Here is a 14,144-nt window from a genome sequence, read left to right as displayed (position 1 = left end):
GGTCACAGGGATGAAGCAGGAAACTAAAGGCCGGTGAGCCTCACTTCGGTTGTTGGAAAAATAATGGAAGTGTTGCTGAAAGAAAGGATAGTGTACTTCCTTGAATCTAATGGGTTACAGAATCTGAGGCAACATGGCTTTACAAAAGATAAATTGTGCCAAACGAACCTGATTGAATTTTTTGATTGGGTGACCAGAGAGCTGGATCGAGGACATATGCTAGATGTAATTTACTTAGATTTCAGCAAAGCCTTTGATACAGTTCCTCATAGGAGGCTGTTGAACAAACTTGAAGGGCTAAAGTTAGGACCCAAAGTGGTGAACTGGGTTAGAAACTGGCTGTCGGACAGATGCCAGAGGGTTGTGGTTAATGGAAGTCGCTTGGAGGAAGGAAAGGTGAGTAGTGGAATCCCTCAGGGTTCGGTGCTGGGGCCGATCCTGTTCAATATGTTTGTGAGTGACATTGCTGAAGGGTTAGAAGGAAAAATGTGCCTTTTTGCAGATGATACCAAGAGGGAGTGGAAAATATGAAAAAGGATCTGCAAAAGTTAGAGGAATGGTCTAATGCCTGGCAACTAAAATTCAATGCAAAGAAATGCAGAGTAATGCATTTGGGGATTAATAATCGGAAGGAACCATATATGCTGTGAGGAGAGAAGCTGATATGTACGGACAGGGAGAGGGACCTTGGGGTGATAGTGTCCGAAGATCTAAAAGCGAAAAAACAGTGTGACAAGGCAGTGGCTGCTGCCAGAAGGATGCTGGGCTGTATAAAGAGAGGCGTAGCCAGTAGAAGGAAGAAGGTGTTGATGCCCCTGTACAGGTCATTGGTAAGGCCAATGTATTGGAGTATTGTGTTCAGTTTTGGAGACCTTATCTGGCGAAGGACGTAAGAAGACTTGAAGCGGTCCAGAGGAGGCCAATGAAAATGATAGGAGGCTTGTGCCAGAAGATGTATAAGGAGAGACTGGAAGCCCTGAATATGTATACCCTAGAGGAAAGGAGAGACAGGGGAGATATGATTCAGACGTTCAAATATTTGAAGGGTATTAACGTAGAACAAAACCTTTTCCAGAGAAAGGAAAATGGTAAAACGAGAGAACATAATTTGAGGTTGAGGGGTGATAGATTGAAAGACAATGTTAGGAAATTCTACTTTATGGAGAGGGTGGTAAATGCCTGGAATGCGCTCCCGAGAGAGGTGGTGGAGAGTAAAACTGTGACTGAGTTCAAAGAAGCGTGGGATGAACACAGAGGATCTAGAATCAGAAAATAATATTAAAAATTGAACTAAGGCCAGTACTGGGCAGACTTGCACAGTCTGTGTCTGTATATGGCCCTTCGTGAATGAACCACAGACGTAACAAACTATCTGGATGATTAGTACAATATCTTGGCTTGATAAAGACTAATATTAATCACCGTAAATAATGTCTGTAGCATAAAAAAACAAAGACAACTGTCGTTAACCCTCCCTATATGTTTATCCTATAAGCGCATGATATAACGCCCAATTAACATTTATAATTATATATAAGGAGCCTCATCACAAAAATGTGTGTGCTAGTGAAAAACTAAACACAGATTTGAAATCAGCTTGAAAAATACTACAAAACCCACCCAACATTAACTCTGATGAAAATGATGTGTTGACCTGTATAACTAATTCTTAATCCACAATTGAACATTGCTTTCTATCCCATGACTCTTTAATTTTCATAGGAGCCTCTCATGAGGAATTTTGTCAAAAGTTTTCTGTAACTCTAGATACACTACATTAACCAGCTCGCCTTTATCCACGTTTATTCACACCTTCAAAGAAGTCAAGCAAATTGGTGAGGCAAGACTTCACTTGGTTGAACCCCTGTTGACTTTGCCTCATTAAAACATGTTTGTCTACATGAGTTTCGGAGCTAATACCACCATGGCCGGTGATTTAAAAAAAAAAAAAAAAAAAAGAAGCCTAAAGCAGCTTTGTAAAAGAGGGGGGGGGGGGGGGAGTAAATGTATATGTACTGTGGGCAGGATACAGCAGAGGAAAGGTCCCACCAGCCAAAGAGGCATCTTTTAGTGTTGTAGCTGTGGAGGACCCATTAGGTGGGTAAGTAGCTGTGTGCGGGAGGCACTGGACCCAGGGAAGGTGCATGCTTACTTGTGCTGGTTCAGGGCCCATCTTGATCCTCTCACCCAGGGCCCACTGAATTTGAGATATGCTACTGAATATAATTATATATGTTCATTGTACTGTATGGTATATATTTATAATATTTTAAATGTTTGATCTTTATCTATAAACGTTTGTATGGTCAATCCTGCCAATTCAAAACCGATGTATAATAACTCTTACCATTTTTAAAAAAACGCTTAAAACTTTTCATTTCTGAGGTGGATGTCCTGGGGTGGGATCAGATCTATAAGACCCTGCAACCTAGAATGTAAAGGGGTTGAGAGGGTTGTTGTTGGTGGTGAGATGCTTCTTCATTGTTACGAGGGGGAACCTGCCTGATGAATGTGGTGCACTTTGACTTAGTTATGGAGATTTTTAGTAAGGTTGGATTAGTGGAAATCACAGTACATAATTGAACTCTGGAATTTATTGCCAAAGAATACAGTGAAATCAGTTAGCCTAGCAGGGTTTAAAACAGGTTTGGATAATTTCCTGAAAAAGAAGTCTATAGGCCATTCCTTAGCAACAGCAGCAGATGAATCCAAAGACTAGTGGGATAACAAACATCTACCAGCAGGTGGAGATAGAGAAACTGATTAACAGGTGGACTTATTGGCTGGCACACCTCCTGTATCTTCAGTATGCTCTGTCTTCAGCAGGTGGAAGGTCGCTATTCAACTAGCTCTTGGATTCTGGCTGTGACTGGGCATTTATTTTTTCCTGTTGAGGTTTCTCTTCAGTGAGGCAGCAATTCTATTTCTCCTGTTGGGAATTCCCTTCAGTGAAACAGGGGTGTCTGGCTGAATGGTGCCGGCTTTGGGGGTTACATCTGCCCCTCCCCCCCCCTCAGGTCCCTGCCTGACCCTCCCTTCAGTGATAGAAGGTCTTACTTGGTCTGTATTTTTCTTCTTTCCCTTAAAAAAAAAAGACCACCTATACCATGCCCTACCAGTGCTGAGCAACTGGTATCTACCGGCACTATCAAAGAAGTTGTGAGTATCTGTTTTACAATTGTTAAAACTATGGGTTTGGTTTAACTCCATTTTTCTTGATCGACTCCAGGAAGTACTTCTTCACCGAAAGAGTAGTGGATCATTGGAACAGACTCCCACTCCAGGTGATAAAGGCCAGCAGCGTGACGGATTTTAAGAAAAAATGGGATACTCACGTGGGATCTTTAAGGGAGTAAATTCATGGGAGGGGATACTTGGAATGGGCAGACTTGGTGGGCTATAGCCCTTTTCTGCTGCTTTTTTCTATGTTTCTATGTTTTTTGTTTTTTTTTTCTATGACTGATTGATTCGGACGTCTTCCAGACAGGACAGGTAAACACAAACATGTGTTTCCTCTTCTTCAATCTTATGGGTAGATCTTCAAATTTACAAAGAACTCTTTTATCCTGTCCTAATCATTGGAAAGTCTCAGGGTATTCTTAGACATGAAGGTGGGAAATGTGTTTCTTCCCAGAGACCGAGACGACTTGTTTCAGTCTCAGGTTCACCTTCTTCAGTCTCCCAGTTCGAGTATGGGATAATGTGCAGGTTCTAAGATCCATGGTGGTGACTCTGAAAGTGGAGCCTTGGGCTTGCTTTGCCGTAAACAATGCTGCAGCAATTGCTTCTCTTCCGGTAGTTCCTGGTATTTGAAGGCTGCAGTAGTAGTATCTAGTGGACTCCTCAAGCATAGCTCAGTATAAGGTGGTGGCATCGTGAAATCAATCTGTTCAGAGTCATGCCACAATCATTGCTGAACTGTCTCTTAGTCACCAAGGATGCCAGTCTGTTGGATTGGGGGGCTCCATGCCTTCAATCCTCAGTGCAAGGAGTTGGGTCTCATCAGCAGGCTCAATCCTTGCTCAATCTTCTGGAATTGTAGACAATCAGGCTAGCACTTCAGGCATTTCAGACCATCCTTCAAGGCTGTACAATGAGGGTCTTTTAGGTCAGTGTCACGGCAGTGGCATTTTTTCAACAGCATGGAGGTACAAGAAGTCCTCGGTTGCCGGTCAAGGCAGTGGTCCTGCTTCGGTAGGAGGTAGCTAGTCTTCCTCTTCTCTAGGCAGCTCACATGGTGAGACAGGAAAAAGTTTAGTCAGACTTCCTTAGCAACAATCATAGTAACATAGTAGATGACGGTAGATAAAGACCCGAATGATCCATCCAGTCTGCCCAACCTGATTCAAATTTAATTTTTTCTTCTTAGCTATTTATGGGCAAGAATCCAAAGCTCTACTCGGTACTGTGCTTGGGTTCCAACTGCCGAAATCTCCGTTAAAACCTACTCCAGCCCATCTACACCCTCCCAGCCATTGAAGCCCTCCCCAGCCCATTGGGGTTATCGGGGGGGGGGGGGGGTGTGGGGAACATATCAAGCGAGTTTCCCTTAGTTCCTTTGGGGAAACTCGCTTTGATATACGAGCATTTTGGTTTACGAGCATGCTTCTGGAACGAATTATGCTCGTAAACCAAGGTTCCACTGTATCTTGTTAAGAAATTTCCAAAACTCAGCACTGCAAAACTGAAGGAAAGGATATTTATAGGCCCACAGATCAAGTCCATTATGCAGGATGACGATTTTAAGCAATCACTCTCAGCAGCTGAGCTTGAAGCTTGGGAGGCATTCAAGTGGTTAACTTTCTAGGCAACCATAAGTCTCCTTCATACAAGGAAGGAGTTCAGAATCTCCTTAACTCATGTCAGAAACTTGGCTGTTGCATGTCATTAAAAAAATATTTTTTATGCTCAAATCTTGACTTTTTTCTGGAAAATCTTGGTATGGTGAGTGACAAGCAAGGAGAGCATTTTCACCAGGACATACCGTTAATGGAGCGTCACTACCAAGGTTTCTGGAATGAGAGTATGATGGCCGACTACTGCTGGAAGTTGTGCTGTGACAATCCAGACACAACTCACAAAAAGAAATCATACTCTAAGTATTTTTGAAGAAATATCGGTTGTTAAGTGACACAGTCCAGTATAATTTTGCTATGCTGTGAGCTTATTTGACTTTGGACCGAAGATACTGCAACATTTCTTTAAGTTGATGCTGCAATTCTTAAAACCCTATATGCTAAAATGCTATAAACTAACATTAGTCATAACTTTAAAAGTTTACGTGACTGAAAAAAATTAATAGATCTGAAATCAGCATGAAAAACTGATTTAAAAAATGTGCTGTGCTGTCAGATGATTTTGTTGCCTTGCGTTATCGGACAGGGTTAAATGACCATTTTGCTCAATGATGGAGGATATCTGTACTGGGACCAGTGCTACTTAACTTATTTATAAAGATTTGGAAATTGGAATGATGAGTAATGTGACGATAAAGGTGTAAAGGAATAAGGTGACACTAAAGGTGTAAAATAGTAAGGTGCAGATGACACTAAAGTGTTCAAAGTTGTTAAAATGTATGTGGACTGTGAAAAACTGCAGGAAGACCTTAGGAAATTGGAAGACTGGGTGTCCAAATGGCAGATGAAATTTAATGTGGACAAATGCAAAGTTATGCACATTTGGAAGAATAATCCAAATCATAGTTACAACATATTTGTTTTTATGTCACCATTAATATTGTACTTGTTTCATTCATTAATACATGTTATTATTATTGTACATCGCCTAGCAATTTAAATAGGCGATTCATCATGAATAAATAAACTTGAAAGTTGAAACTTGACTGGATGCTAGGGTCCACTCTGGGGATCAGCATTCAAGAAAAAGATCTGGGTGTCATTGTGGACAATATGCTGAAATCTTCCGCCCAATGTGTGGTGGTGGCCAAAAAAGCAAACAAGATGCTAGGAATGATTAGAAAAGGTATGATAAACAAGACTAAGAATGTTATAATGCCCCTGTATTTCTCAATGGTGCGATCTCACCTTGAGTATTGCATTCAGTTCTTACCTCAAAAAAGATATAGCAGCACTAGAAAAGGTTCAAAGAAGAGCAACCAAGATGATAAAGGGGATGGAACTCCTCTCGTATGAGGAAAGACTAAAGAAGTTAGGGTTCTTCAGCTTGGAAAAGAGATGGCTAGGGTCCACTCTGGGGATCAGCGCTCAAGAAAAAAGATCTGGGTGTCATTGTGGACAATATGCTGAAATCTTCCGCCCAATGTGTGGTGGTGGCCAAAAAAGCAAACAAGATGCTAGGAATGATTAGAAAAGGTATGATAAACAAGACTAAGAATGTTATAATGCCCCTGTATTTCTCAATGGTGCGATCTCACCTTGAGTATTGTATTCAGTTCTTACCTCAAAAAAGATATAGCAGCACTAGAAAAGGTTCAAAGAAGAGCAACCAAGATGATAAAGGGGATGGAACTCCTCTCGTATGAGGAAAGACTAAAGAAGGTAGGGTTCTTCAGCTTGGAAAAGAGATGGCTGAGGGAGATATGATTGAAGTCTACAAAATCCTGAGTGGTGTAGAACGGGTACAAGTGGATCAATTTTTTACTGCATCAAGATTTACAATTAAGGGACACTTGAAGTTACAGAGTAATACTTTTAAAACCAATAGGAGGCAAGATCTAAATCAAATAATGAAATTCTATTTTCGGAATTCCCATCAAGATTTTTCTGGACAAAGAATCTGGATTTACCAGATGTATCCAAGATAACACAGGATCGCAGAAAAGAATTTCTTTCTATGCGTAAGGAAACAAAAGAAATGGGGGCATCTTATTTGTTAGCACACCCCTGCAAATGTTTGGTTCATTACCTTGGGACTAAGTACACTTTCTTTTTACCATCACAACTAAGAGCCTTTTTGGACCTTAAAAAGATCTCTGGAGATTAGATGTGATCAGCTGGACTTAAGAATTGTGGGGTTATTAAGCATAGTCAGCTTTCTGTTAAATTAATTAGTATTCCTTTATTTTCTCCAAGAATTTAATGGATCTTCCTGCTTATTTGTGGTCTAAGAAAGACAATGAGTAGTATACCACTAATGATGTTTTCTTTTCTTTTATATTTTGTGTTCTGTATTTCTGAAACAAGTGCATTACTTGTGATATATTATAAATCAATAAAAAGATCAATGATAAAACCAATAGGAGGAAATATTTTTTCACTCAGAGAATAGTTAAGCTCTGGAATGCGTTGCCAGAGGATGTGGAAGTTCTTCTTCACCTAGAGAGTGGTAGAAAACTGGAACGCGCTTCCGGAGTCTGTCATAGGAGAAAACATCCTCCAGGGATTCAAGACAAAGTCAGACAAGTTCCTGCTGAACCGGAATGCACGCAGGTAGGGCTAGTCTCAGGGCGCTGGTCTTTGACCAGAGGGTCGCCGCGTGAGCGGACTGCTGGGCACGATGGACCACTGGTCTGACCCAGCAGCGGCAATTCTTATGTTCTTAGTTAATGTAGCTAGTTTTAAAAAAGGTTTGGACAAGTTTCTAGAGGAAAAGTCCATAGTCTGCTGTTGAGACAGACTATGGACTTAGTCACTGCTTGTCCTTTATTGGTAGCATAGAATGCTGCTACTGATTGTTTTTTTGCCAAGTTCTTGTGACTTAGATTGGCTTCCGTGAAGACGGGATACTGAGCTGGATGGACCATTGCTCTGACCCAATAAGGCTATTCTTAGAATTCCTATGAATGTCAGAGCCAATACTGCCATGGCCGGTGATATAAAAGTCTAATGCGGCTTCATAAAAGGAACCCTTAATGACATTTATATCCCACATTAGCCTTTTACAGTTTAATGTGGCTTTTTTTTTTTTTAGATTTCCATATCAGAGTTCTGAAGCAAAATATGGAGCTCTTACTTAACTGCAAACCTTACAATCTTAAATAAAGCCGATTCATGCATTGAATAAGTGGAGGGGCATAAATGAAAGTGTGCCTAAGTCTAAGGTAGAGAATGGCATGGTGGTTGTTACCCGCAGCTAGCCGCGGGTAACCCGCCAAAACGGTGACCAAAAAAAAAAGGTCACTGCGAGTATGGTGACAAGGCCATTCACCGCCCCCTGTTTCATAGGAGACTTTTCCAGCAGCCAACGCAACGCGACTTCAAGGCTCCGGCCGCAATACAACGCGCAATCACCACAAAGATAAGGTAAGGGGAAGAGAGGGAGGAAGATGCACGGCTGGACCGCATGAAGGATGGTGGGGGGATAGACCAGAGAAGACGCTGAAGCAGCCTGAAGGGAACTGGGGAAGAAAGAGAGGGGAGAAGACACTGGGAAATGGGGAAGAGAGAGTGGGGAGAAGACGCTGAAAAATGGGGAAGAGAGAGTGGGGAGAAGACGCTGGGAAATGGGGAAGAGAGAGTATGGAGAAGACGCTGGGAAATGGGGAAGAGAGAGTAGGGAGAAGACGCTGGGAAATGGGGAAGAGAGTCAAAGGAGAAGCTTCTGCCCACACATGCACGCACGCGACTGCACAAACACTCCAGCGGCTTTCAACAAGCTACTCAAACCTTAAAACGTGCCGCGAAGGTAAAGGGGAGGGAGGGAGATGCACAGACCGCGTGAGGGGTGCTGAAGCGCAGTGAGGTGGCGAGAGGGAAGGGTGGATGCTGCAAGGACAGGGACGTGAAGAGGATGGCGGTGAAGGGGACGGTGGTCCGGTGACGGGGTAGTGATGGGGACATATTTTTTCCCCGTGTCATTCACTAGTCCAAGGTTGGACTTTTGTGCAAGATGTCCACAAACCCAATAGAAAAAATGTCAAGTTTTTTCAAAGCTGCCAAATGTCTTTCATTTTTGAAAATGAGCTATAAGTTTTGGTCCTTAGGTCTACCTTTTTTTTGCTAGTTTTCAAAAATAAAAACGTCCACATGAAAAAAGTACAAAAGCAAGTTCTGTAGGACATACCCACAACTATCTTGTTTGATCGAGGTAGAAGGGATCCCCATCAGCTGAGTCGGTTTTGGAGCTTCCTGGCAGTTCAGCTGATGGGGATTCTCCCTGTCAGAATCAGCTGAGCTGCAGAGGCCTACATTCCTCCCCCCACATCCCTCCAACACTCTTGCCCCCCCTCAGGTATCTTCGGATGAGAAAACAGCAGAAGGGAAACTTGGGGGAATGACAAGGACACTTTAGAGCAGGGGTGTCAAAGTCCCTCCTTGAGGGCCGCAATCCATTCAGGTTTTCCCTAATGAATATGCATGAGATCTGTTTGCATGAACTGCTTTCATTGTATGCTAATAGATTTCATGCATATTCATTGGGGAAATCCTGAAAACCCGACTGGATTGCGGCCCTCGAGGAGGGACTTTGACACCCCTGCTTTAGAGAAACTGTCTTGCAGATTTTCCCACCATGAACTTGTTGGACAGTCATTGATGAGCCCTGCTGACACAGGCTACCCAAGCTAAATCCTATGGTTAACACTGATTGGAACAGCTCCAAAGGCATACAAAACTAAAATATCATTTTACCGCTTCTCTCGCTGTATAAAATCAATGCCTGAAAGAACGAGCTAGTAAAACGACACACCGGCAGTATACAACGTCAAAGTGAAGCTTGAAGCGCACTGAGGGAGACTATTGGAGCACCAAAATGAGGCTTGGCACATTCTGAGAAACGCTATGGGAACAACAGAATGAGGCTTGGAATGCATAGCAAGCCAACAAGGGTGAATATTGCCCTCACGGCCCCTCACCGCAAAAAAACTGTACACATTGCAAGAAAATTGCCCTCAAAAACGCAATCCGCTAATGCACAAAAAGAAAATTCCTCGCCGCCGGCTTTCAAAATTACCCTAATTCGGCGGGAAACCCGGTCAACAGGCAATGGTCGAGTTTTTCATTCCCTTAGCAACCACTCCGGAGGAGAGCAGCTCGTCACTTCCGACTTGTCTGGAACGTGCGTGCTCTTCTGCTCACCCCCGCCCCTGCTTGTCGGGCTCGCGCTTTGCTCCGCTGCTCGCTACCTGGGACCCGGAGGAAGCGTAGCGCAGTCTGGAGCTGCAGCTCGCTGCAAAAGTAAGAAAAGTTCCACTGTATCCAGTTGCTCAGTTTTAGGAGGGATTTGGGTCTTTTATTGCCTGAAATGAGGAATAAAGTGTGGTAAGGGTTGGAGGAGTCTCCGAACTTCATTTTTTCCCCTGCTCCAAGGTTGAGCCTTGTCCCCATTGCTTAATTCCTGCCGACTGGAAAGTTGAATAGAAAACTCTATAGCGTGACGAGGTGTTAATTTTGCTTTTAGTTAAGGTGCTGGTGGGTTTGGATCTGCCGAGAAACCGCCGCTGACGCTTTTCTCCTGTACTCTTCGGAGACTTGAACACAGCTTGCTTTTTGTGTTCAGATTCACCGAGTCCGCCTGATGGTGTTTGTTTTGAATATGTGGCGTTTATCTCTAAATAGTTGTGGGAAATCTTACTTTTGCATGAATGTTTTGTGCCGTTTGGATTTAGTTCATGAGTTATACAGTAACCGTAATATTTCTTTGTAGTTATTACACGTAAGACTAAGGTTTGTATTGCTTTGTGTAACGAGACTATGTAGATAGATGGACAAAGAAAATATTGCGGTACAGTTTTCTAGATCACAAAGATCCATTGAAATAAATTCAAATAGTGAGATCTCAAAAGTTTATATAGTACAGTATTTTAAAGTTAAACGTATTATAGAACTGTAAAGATACCAAATTTCTCCAGGATAGGTACTGTACTAGGAAGTTGTACTACTTTTTTTTTCTTTTTTTACGATAAAATGATCGTCTCTTTATTCCGGATGAAACGTTATTAATTTTGTTACTTTGGCACATTGTAAAACTGTGTTTTTGTGTAGTTAATGAGGTGGCTTTAGTAATGATCATATCTGATGAGTCCAATGTTGCAAAACAGTTTTGACAAGGTAATGATAGAGATTACATAGGGAAAGGCATAACATGAATAAAAAAGAAGGGATTATAAATGTAGATGAAGATAATATCTCTGTACTGATGATTGTCGGCGAGACTTCATTTGGAGTTCACTGGTTGGCTTTTGAATTTGCAGAGCTGTATAGACAAAAGTACAGGTAGTAGTCACTGGAGGGCTATCAAAATTGGGCTGGGGAGGGGGGATGAAATCATTCTACAGAGCAAGTTTTTTTTCTGTACAAAATAGATTAGTATACTGTATAATATTTTTTTATTTTTCTTGATATGATTTGATATATAACTGTTGCTATAAAAAGAAAATAAATGTACTTTTCTTTATAAAAACTGTAGAGAAAACGATGTTTCCCTATTAAAAAAAAAAATTTTTAAAACTCCACCTTTTCTGGAGATGAAACCTGATTAAATTGATAACTTGAGGATGACTTTTGAGTGTTATCTTACCCAAATTATTTTCAATTCAACTGGGCAGAAACCAATCAAAATATATCTACTGGTATTTGATGAGAAAAAATATATAGTTGACTAAACACCTCAAAAATGAGATTCTGAGATTTCCTTTTGTCATTGGTTTCCAAAGACTGAAGCATTTTACCTTCATTTCTTTGAAAAACGCACACAGCTGGTGCAATAGTAGTGAATCAGTAAGTGTACTGCTGTCTTGTTGCTGTGTGGCATATGTTTAGGGGGATAATGATCTCCTAAATTTGTATGTTCTTGTTTACCACCTAAAAACTAAGTGGAGTACAATAATAAAAAAATCCATAAGAAATAAATATAAAACCACATACCATGAATAAAACATATCACAACAAATAATGAATATGCTTAATCGCTTCATCACTGCTCTAGCAATCTGCTTCATACAACATTAAAGACTCCTTTTACAAACCTGTGCTACCAATTATCGACTTGCTGAATGCGAAGAAAACCATGGGAACAGAATAGGCTTTTCAACATTCAGTATGCCACTAATCGGTAGTGCAGCTTTGTAAAAGGAGCCCTAAGTGCATTAAGTTTGAGGCTTAATGTGCTGTAGCAAGCCCAAAACTAAATCCAGCAGCAAGAAGGGGTGTTCCATGCATTTTAAAGTTGCCGGTAATGCATGGGACCAGCGCACTGTTCCTGCAGAGCCACTTAGCGCTCCTTGTTTAGAAGGCGGTAATTACTTCCCCTTAACAGCCTCTTGGTTGGTTAGTGTGTGGTAACTATAGTGCATTAACTATCTGGGAGCACTCCTCACCCATGCTCTGCCTCTTAACCAAAATGCTGGTCCAATGCATAACCATAGTCTGCTTTTGAGACAAACCTGGGAGAAGCCATTGCTTGCCCTGTGATTGGCAGTATGAAATGTTGCTACTGTTTGAGTTTCTGCCAGGTGCTTGTGATCTGGATTGACCACTGTTGATTAAAAGATCCTAGGCTAAATGGACTATTGGTATGACCTTGTATGGCTGTTCTTATGTTATATTTTTATACTCAATTAATGCGTAACTTACCACACATAGTAGTAAAAATTCCATTAAAGGCAGGTTAAGGCATTCTCCCATTAGCTATTACAGTGCGCTAAGCCACACAATAACTTCTTACACATCTTAGTGAAAGCACTGTAATAAACTTAAGGATGCTGAATGGGGAAGAGGCATAAGAGAGGGAAGTTTGCACTGACTCTCTGATGCAGAGTTAACACTAGTTCATTAGAAACTACCCCTCCCAGCAACAAAAAAACAAAAATCACCTAGACCCCAGGGGTGGGCAACTTATGCACAGAGGGCCTCGTGACTCTCAGTACTATCCCAGGCTGCAACATTATGCAGTGAAATGCACAGAGCTCCATTGACCTTTTGTGAGAAATAAGTAAAAATTGAATCAAAAAGAATGGAAACAACATCAGAATCATCAGAATCAGCCAACATTTAAAATCGCCAAAATTCCAATTAATGATGTTTTCTGTACACATCCCCTTCCGTATTCACGGTGATAGCGGGAACAGCATGGCTGCAAATAACTTTTTGTATGGTATTTGTGGGTTTTCTGTAAAAAAAACAAACAAAGAAACCCTAGAAAAGGCACAAAACTGCCAATAACCTGACGTGTTCCTGTGCGGCTGTAAAGGAAAGTGTGGGTCTGGATCTTGAGAACCGCTTTCAGAACAGAGCGCAGGGCTACCACTGCGAAAGGGAGAGAGCAATAACCTGCTGTGGTTTGGCAGATCAGACTGTGCGCCTGGCGCTGGCAAATGCCAGGTACAGAGTCAGCGCATGCCCGCTGAGTTGCGTGTGCGCTCGGTGACAGGCCGGGGCCTACGGGAACAGCGCTGGATCCTGTCAGTTCATTGGCCTCCACCTCGGCTGCAGGTTTTGGGTGATTCCTCCAATTTCCTGTGATGTAAATTTGGGGGCAGAGACTGCGTTACAATCCCCGCGAATAACTGAAACCGTGGATAATGAAATCGCAAATATGGACGGGGAAGTGTATATATTTCCCATTATTTCATGGGTCGCATAAAATTCATGGCATGTCACAGGTTGTCCACCCCAACCTAGATCTGGTAATCTCTATGGACTGAGCTAACTAGAAGTCCATTCTGACCGCTGAAGTCTTTACATCTTATACTTTGACAGTATGTGGTACAATGCATGAAGCAGCATGAAGCTGAAGCTATGTTGGGTAGGATGGCCAAGGAAGGGTATAAGTGTGTTGTTTTTCCAAAGGGAAGGAGAAGGCAATTTTCAGAGGTCTCTGATCCCTGGGGCATTTTGGGGGAGAGTTTGCTAGCCTTGTTAAATACAGTGAAATTTGAATTGTGAAATTCAGGAGATGGAGTGGGGAGAAGCAAAAGCTATGTTGCATTGTAAGAACATAAGAATTGCCGCTGCTGGTCAGACCAGTGGTCCATCGTGCCCAGCAGACCGCTCCTGCGGCAGCCCCTAGATCAAAGACCAGTGCCCTAACTGAGACCAGCCCTACCTGCGTACGTTCTGGTTCAGCAGGAACTTGTCTAACTTTGTCTTGAATACCTGGAGAGTGTTTTCCCCTATAACAGCCTCCGGAAGAGCGCTCCAGTTTTCTACCACTCTCTGGGTAAAGAAGAACTTCCTTACGTTTGTATGGAATCTATCCCCTTTTATCTTCAGAGAGTGCCCTCTCGT

At 42.1% G+C, this 14,144-nt stretch overlaps 1 protein-coding gene across 4 annotated transcripts in view; it reads left to right on the top strand.

Annotated features, from left to right (window-relative positions):
- The first annotated feature begins 9,751 nt into the window (after positions 1-9,751).
- Positions 9,752-14,144, top strand: part of FAM110B (family with sequence similarity 110 member B) — a 225,148-nt gene continuing 220,755 nt past the window's right edge. For all 4 annotated transcript variants that reach the window (XM_033934556.1, XM_033934557.1, XM_033934552.1 and 1 more), the window contains exon 1: positions 9,752-10,094. The gene's annotated coding sequence lies outside the window, so the exon portion shown is untranslated. The remainder of the gene's footprint in view (positions 10,095-14,144) is intronic.

Source organism: Geotrypetes seraphini, chromosome 2 (assembly GCF_902459505.1).
Source record: "Geotrypetes seraphini chromosome 2, aGeoSer1.1, whole genome shotgun sequence".
In the NCBI taxonomy this organism is placed as follows: domain Eukaryota; kingdom Metazoa; phylum Chordata; class Amphibia; order Gymnophiona; family Dermophiidae; genus Geotrypetes; species Geotrypetes seraphini.
Note: the sequence above shows the minus strand (reverse complement) of the source record. Positions and strands in the feature narration are given on the sequence as shown.